Genomic DNA, 7,659 nt, shown 5'->3' with positions numbered 1-7,659 from the left:
GATTTCCTTCCCTGAAGGCCATTAGTGAGCCAGGTGTTTTTTTTTCCCCAATGCTCAATGATGACTTAATAGTTTCATCATTCCGGGTATTTCAATGAATAAAAAATTCCACAATCTGCCGTGGCGGGATTTGAATTGGGGTGTGGGTCATTACCTGGGTCCTTGGATTAATAGTCTAGAAATAATACCACAAGGCCATTTCATCCCCAACATCCCCAGTCAGCTCCAGCAGCAATAGTGGTGTTGCTGTTAGTGTGACTGTGGTACAGAAAATTGTGCAATTACATTGTTAACTGCTTCTATTCAGTGTGGGCACATTAAAATTTCAGTTCATTGTGACCATGCAGAGATATAACGGTTTATCAGCCAGGAAAATAAACTAAGGAGAGGAAGGCATTTTCAACACTGAGAGAGTGCGCCATGTATGCACCAGGGAGAGGCCAGTACTGACAATGGCCATCAAGTGAAATGGTTTCATTCCAGAACTTCCTCAGAGATAGTAGGAACTGCTAATGCTGGAATCTGAGATAACAAGGTGTCGAGTTGGATGATCACAACAGGCCAGGCACTATCAAATGTTCAGGAAAGTTGATGTTTTGGTGTTTGCTGGTGTCACTCAGGAGGATTGAAATTAGCTTGGCAGTGGTGTGGGAATCAATGCAAAGTGAATGGACTGAAAGGGAACTAGAGAATAGGGTCAGTAAGACTCAGAGAAAGAACAGACTGGGTGTAGTTGCTGATCAAAGCGGATCTAGTAGACTGAAGTTCACCTGTTTCAATGCAAGAAGTGTAACAGGGAGGGCAGGAGAACGTAGAGCTGGGATTAGTACTGAGAACTGTGATTTTGTTGCTATTACAGAGACTTGGTTAAGGGAGGGACAGGATTGATTGCTTAACGTTCCAGGATACAGGTGTTTCAGGCAGGATTGAGGCAGGTAGATAATGGGTGGGGGAGTTGCACGACTTGCTAAGGGGAATATCACAGCTGTACCATGGGAGGACACCTCGGATGGCTCATACAGTGAGGCAATATGGGTAGAACTCAGGAACAGGAAGGGTGCAATCACAATGTTTGGGGTTTACTATAGGCCCCCCAACAGCTAGTAGGAGATAGAAGAACAGGTTCGTAGCCAGATTTTGGAAAGATGTAAATGTACAGGGTTGCTGTTGTCGGTAATTTTAATTCCCAGACATTGACTGGGACTCACTTAGTGCTTGGGGCTCCGATGAGGCAGAGTTTTTTAAGAGAATCCAGGAGGGCTTTTTGCCTGACGATGTAGACAGTCTATTTTGGAAAGGGGCCGTACTGGACCTAGTATTGGAGAATGAACCTGCCAGGTGGTCGATGTCTCAATAAGGGAATAGCTCAAAGACGGTGATCACAATTCAGTAAGTTTAAGGGTCCTGATGGATAATGATAGTTGTAGTTATCGAGTGAAGGTGCTAAATTGGGCAAAGACTAATTATAACAATATTAGGCAGGAACTGGAGAATGTAGATTGGGACAGATGTTTGAGGGCAATTTCACATCTGGTATGTGGGAGGCTTTCAAGTGTAAGTTGCTGGGGACTCTGGACAAGTACATTACTGTAAGGATGAGGGAAAGTATGTCAAGTTTAGGGAATCTTGAATAATGGGAGATATTGTGAGCCTAATTAGAAAGAAAAAGGAAGTATTTATTAAGGCTCGGAGGCTGGGAATATACGACGCGAGGGTGGAATATAAGGAAAGATTAAAGAAATTTAAGTGAGGAGACAGGGCGGCTATAAAGTGGTCATGAAAAGTCATTGGCCAACAAGATTGAGGAAAATCCCATATATACATACAAATAGCAAGAGGGTAGCCAGGCAGAGGGATGGCCCACTCAAGGACAGTGAAGGGAATTTATATGCGGAGCCAGAGAAATATGGCGATGTATTAAATAAGCACTTTGTGTCAGTATTTACCATAGAGAAGGACGTGGGGGATGATGAGTCTGGGGAAGGGTGTGTAGATAGTTTGGGTCATATTGAGATCAAAAGTGTGGCGTTCCTCAGGAATCAGTATTAGGGCGTTTGCTATCTGTAATATATATATATAATATGAATGATTTGGAGGAGAATATAACTGGTCTGATTAGTAAGTTTGCTGATGACACAAAAGTTATTGGAATTGTGGATAGCGATGAGGACCGTCAAAGGACAAAGCTGAATGTCGATAGGTTGGTGACTTCGGCAGAGAGATGGCAGATGGAGTTCAATCTGGAAACATGTGAAGTAATGCATTTTGGAAGGTCTAATCCAGCTGGAAAATATCCAGTAAATGGCAGGCCCCTGAATAGCACTCATAGGCAGTGGGATCTGGGTGTCCAAGTACACAGATCAGGCTATGCAGGTGGAAAAGGTAGTCTACAAGGCATATGACATGCCGAACTTCATTGGCCTAGGCATTGAGTATAAAAATTGGCAGGTAATGTTGCAGCCTGTCCTGTCTCAGAGACCATTGAAGAGTTCAACACGGGTCTGGGGTCACTTTTCGGACATACCAGGAAAGCACAGTAGGTTTGCATCCTGAAAGTACATTGTTGAAGCACATTGGTTTTTACAATCGATATTGGTTTCAAGGCCCACTTTTACTCACATCAGATTTGAAATTTTGGTATTTTGTTAATTGTCTTAACATTCCTTGGCTGCCAAAGTATTAGCCTGGTCTGGATTAGTAATCTAATGATATTTCCACAACAGCACCATCTCCACATGGGGACCCATCAGAAACCACACCGAGCAGGTTATTTCTGTGCTGCCTGACAGCTCTGTCAAAAACAACTTCCAACAATTCGAGCACCCTGATGAGACTGAGGGTGTGGCAGTTGGTCAGATTGTAACTATTCTCCTCTGAGGGGACTGGGCACAGCTGAGTGATTTTCCACATTGCCAGGTAGGTGTCCGAGTTGTGGCTGGAATGAAACAGCTTCCCCAGGGGCACGGCTTGTTGTGCAGCACAAGCCTTCAGCCCCATTGCAGGAATGGCGACAGGGCCAGTTATCTTCTTCGTGTCTTTAGTTTATCATCTTTTTCTTGGCATCATGTGGAGTGAATTGAATTGGTTGAAGACTGGCATCTGTGATTTTGTAGGGGGTCATGATGAGGGTGAGCTAAATCATCCACTCGACACTTCTGGCTGAGGATGGCGCAGATACTACATCCTTGACTTTTGTACTGATGTGGAGGGCTGTTCCGTTGTTTAGGATGGGGATATTTGTGGAGCCCTCTCCTCCAGGGAGTTGTTTAACTATCAATCACCGTTTATTACTGGTTGTGGCAGGACTTCTGGTTTGTTGCTGTTGCAATCACTTTGCCCTGTCTGTAATGTGTTAGTTCTGCTGTTTGGAATGCAAGCAGCCAAATCTGGCATTTATAATGGGCTGGCATCAGTTTAGGTTCAGATGGTTCTGACCCCGGCGTGTTTGCCTGCACTTGTCACTGAACCATTGATCAGCTTCATCGTAACCATAGACTGAGGGATTCTCTGGGACAAAAAGTTACAGATTGTGGTTGAACACAATTCTGTTTCTGCTGCTGCTGTAATTTACATTACCACATGAATGCCCACATTTGAGTTGCAACATGTGCAATGTAATTGTACTGCCTGCCCCCCAATTCAGTCCGAGTCCCCATCACTCCTGTACTCCGTGACCTACTCTGGGTTCTGATGTGGTAATACTTCTATTTTAATGTTCTTATTCTTCTCAGAGTCTCTCCATGATGTCACACCTCCAATTTGCCACATTCCTCAAAACACATTTTACATATTCATCTGAATCTTTTCGCTTCCCACAGTGAAATCTTCTGTTTTTAAAGTGAATGTGCTTCTCCCTGTTTATCTGCCTGACTGTGATTAAGTCCTCTGTAGTGCCAGTGATGCCAGCCTTAACCAATGAATGAGTGCACCTTGCTGTGCCATTCACTTCCCAGTGTATGGTGCTCCATGTTGGACAGGGCGTTTGTGCAGCTTTGACACACACTTGTGGAATTTATTTGAAAATAGAAATTGCCGAAGAAACTAAGCAGGTCTGGCAGCATCTGTGGAGTGAGAGCAAAGTTAATCTGTCGGATCTGGTGACACTTCTTCAAAGCTCTCAGTTTCATTAGCAATTTTTGTTTTTGTTTCAGAATTCCAGTGTCCACAGTTCTATGTTTTGCTGACAATTTATTTTGTGCTGATTCATTTCTGGAGAAACTCAGCAGGTCTGGACGCATTTGTGGAGACGGAGAAACAGAGTTAAGATTTCAAGTCCAGCGTGAGCCTTTTTCAGAACGGAAAAGGATTGAAAAAAAACCTTGACAGATGTGGAGGAGGAGTGACAGAAAACAGAGGGTGTGGTGTACAGTGCAAAAGGCAAATGGACATTTCGTTGTGGTGAAAGAGAAACAGATGCAAAATGGGAGTCAATGCAGGTGTGAATGGGGGAAGATGGTTTCTTTCCATTGAGTGCAAGTTAAACAAACGTGACAAGGTCACAGGGACGCCGGGAGGGAGAACGTACAAAAAATGGAGAACATTCCCAATGGTGTCAGGCTGTGAAGTTATCGAATTGAATATTAAAGCCTACATGCTATAAAGCACAAAGCGTAAAATGAGGTGTAACTTGAGCTTGGGATGCCCTTCGTTGAAGCTTTGCAGGAACCCAGGATCGAAACATTAGCATGAGAACAAGGTATAGTATCGAAATTGGAAGCAACAAGGAGGTTAGAGTTATTCCTACAGGCAGAGTGGAAGTGTTTGGCAAAGCAGTCTCTCTTTGGTCTCGCCAGTGTAAAGCAGGCAGCATTGTGAGCAGCAATGACAGTAGACTGGATTGAAAGAGTACAAGCGAAATGCTGCTTCTCCTGGAAAGTGTGTTTTGGGTTGCTGAGAAAGGAGGAATGAGTCTGCGATCTTTTCAAATACCCAGCTTTATTTCATCTTCAATATTGACGACATTGTTGTACATCGGGACCTCTGCAGCAACAGCTTTCATTGTGCTTTTTAGACTTTTTTAAAAATCAATTTACTCACAGGCTGTTCCCGACATCCTTAACTACAGGGTGTAGGCAACAATTTGTTTGTCATGTGGGCTCCTGTATGCTTTAAACTGATTACCCTCATTTCAACCGCACTTTCAAGTCTTCTGTTTGTTACACAATTTGTAAATTTAACCCTTGTTATGCTGTAGCTTAATCAAATATTGTTTCAATATACTCCACCACTTCCCTGCTTTTATACTCTGGACCTCTACTCATAAATCTAAGGATCCACTCAGCCTTATTCAAAATATTTTTCATTGCCCGATCACCTATAATTTCCTGATTTCTGTGTCTCTCTCTCTTTCAACAGCGGGGTGATATTTGCTAGTCTTCTGGGACCCTCTCTGACTCCAGCGATTCCTGAAAGATCACCAGCAAAGCCAAACAAACTCGTCCGCTATCTCCTTAGAACTATGGCGCTCAGTCCATCTGATCTGGTTAATTTATCTACCTTCAGATCTTTCAGCTACCCCAGCACCTTCTCCTTACTGATGGTCACCTCATTTACCTCTGCCTCTGATTCGCTTTATGTTCTGGCTGGCTGCTGGTGTCTTCCAACGTTAAGACTGATGCAAAGTCCCTATTCAGATACTCTCCCATTTCTATGTTTCCAATAAGTACTCCAGCCTCATTTCCAGCAGTCCCGTGTTCGGTCATGATTCCCTCTCTTCCTCGTTATATATCTAAAGACCTCTTGCAATCTTCTTTTATATTATTGACAAGCTTGCCATCATATTTCATCTTCTCCTCCCTATTGTTTTTATCATTTACCCTCAGATGGAATTTCAAGTCTTAATAATCCGTTGGATTTCCAATAGCCTTCACCACTTTGAATGCATTCTCTTTTGCTTTTATGCTGTCCCCGTCTTCCTGTATTACCGACAGCTGCCTTGTCCTCGCTGAGTATGCTTCTTCTCCCTTGGGAGGAATTTAAAATGTGCCTCCGAATTATCCCAAGGAACTTCTGCCATTGCTGCTCCACTGTTTTCTCTGCTCGGCTTTCCTTCTCATCAACTCTGGCAACTTCCTTCCTCCTTTGTGGTGATGTTCCTCAATTATAATCACATCACATCCACAAATGAGCAATAGATATAACTGAAAGAGGGACGTTTGAGAGATGTGATACCGGGAACTATTGGAGGATTTATTAACAAGATATAACTAGAGAGGGAGACTGAAACAGAGAGGGAATATGGATTAAGAGGTGTAAAAATAGAGAAAAATAGATTACTGACAGAAGTAAATGTACTTCGCTACTCTGGCAATTTCTGTGTGCTGTGTTCCTCACTACAATGAATGTACAACAGAGCGACATGTTCGCATTCTCTGTCTGATGCCAGAACTTTTATCTACACTAATATGACAGACGCCAGCCGTTGACAGAACCCAGCAGGTCAGTATATTTATTTCCTTGCCGTGTGTTAATTAATTGGAATAAGGTGGGACACACGAAGCAGGAATTTATAAAACACAAACTGATAAGAATGAGAGGGAGAGCATGGAAACCCAGAGAGGGGAAATTCTTGAGAGAATGGGAACAGAACACATCAGCTGAGAATCAATGTTTAAATGTTTTATAAACATAGTACATCGTCTGCATCATATTTTGTGAACTATGTCTCAATTGTTAACTCTGTATGTCTTGTGCATACCTGAACAGTCTTTTCTATCTGCACACACTGACAGAATACATATCAAATCATTTCTCCTCTATTCCAAACTATTGTGTTTTGTTTACATTGTCACTCGCCATTCCTTCGGCCAAGGATATTCTTTTTCCTTCTCTGCATTTTATTTTATTCTGACTATAAGAAGATATTGGTGTCTGGGGGATATCGCTTTACTCCTGCCCAGTCTGCATTTCCTATTCTCCTATTCCTTTCTGTTTGCTAACCAATCACATATAGATGCTGTCTCTGACTCTTTAATCCCAATAAGCATGGCAATTGGAAATGTAATGCTTACTTTTAAGCTCAGGCCAAAGGAAATGGGAAAGAAAATGTGTATAAAGTGTGAAAAAATGATTGCAACTTTCGAGGCAAATTATTGAATGTATTGTGTTAAAGATAAAATGTTGCCTTACCAGGGCAATGAGAGGAAAGTTCAGCATTTCCTGTCTTTCTTCAGGGCAGTTGTGTCCAGAGACAGGGCTTACATTGGCTGTTATAGTGGAGGAGGCTTCAGCGCAGTGACAACCTCTTGAATGGCTCTTCGGAATGTGGTTACACCGAACACCTCATATGGATAACACAGTAGAGTCATCGAACCTGTGAAAAGAAATCTTCACCTTTCCCCTTTATGTCTAATCGTGTGAGAGTAATTGGAGATGAGCACTAAGACCAATAGCAGGCACTGTCAGCTTCCCACCCAGAACAGGTATTTGTGTTACATTTAAAGTGTTGTAGTGAAAGGGGTTAACTGGAGCTGTTTGTCCCGTGAATCAAATTAATGACTGTCCCGATGGATACTGACTGTGTCACTGGAGGGTTTCCCGCTTCTATTAATAAGGGGTTCTTCCAATGCAGTATCCCATCGTATCAGTAGTTGCGCCATCCTCAATAAGATTGGGATCAGCAGCTGCAGAGAGTGGAGAGATCAAATCTGTGACCAGCAG

Source organism: Stegostoma tigrinum, unplaced genomic scaffold (assembly GCF_030684315.1).
Source record: "Stegostoma tigrinum isolate sSteTig4 unplaced genomic scaffold, sSteTig4.hap1 scaffold_116, whole genome shotgun sequence".
NCBI lineage: Eukaryota > Metazoa > Chordata > Chondrichthyes > Orectolobiformes > Stegostomatidae > Stegostoma > Stegostoma tigrinum.
This window is presented reverse-complemented; position numbering follows the sequence as displayed.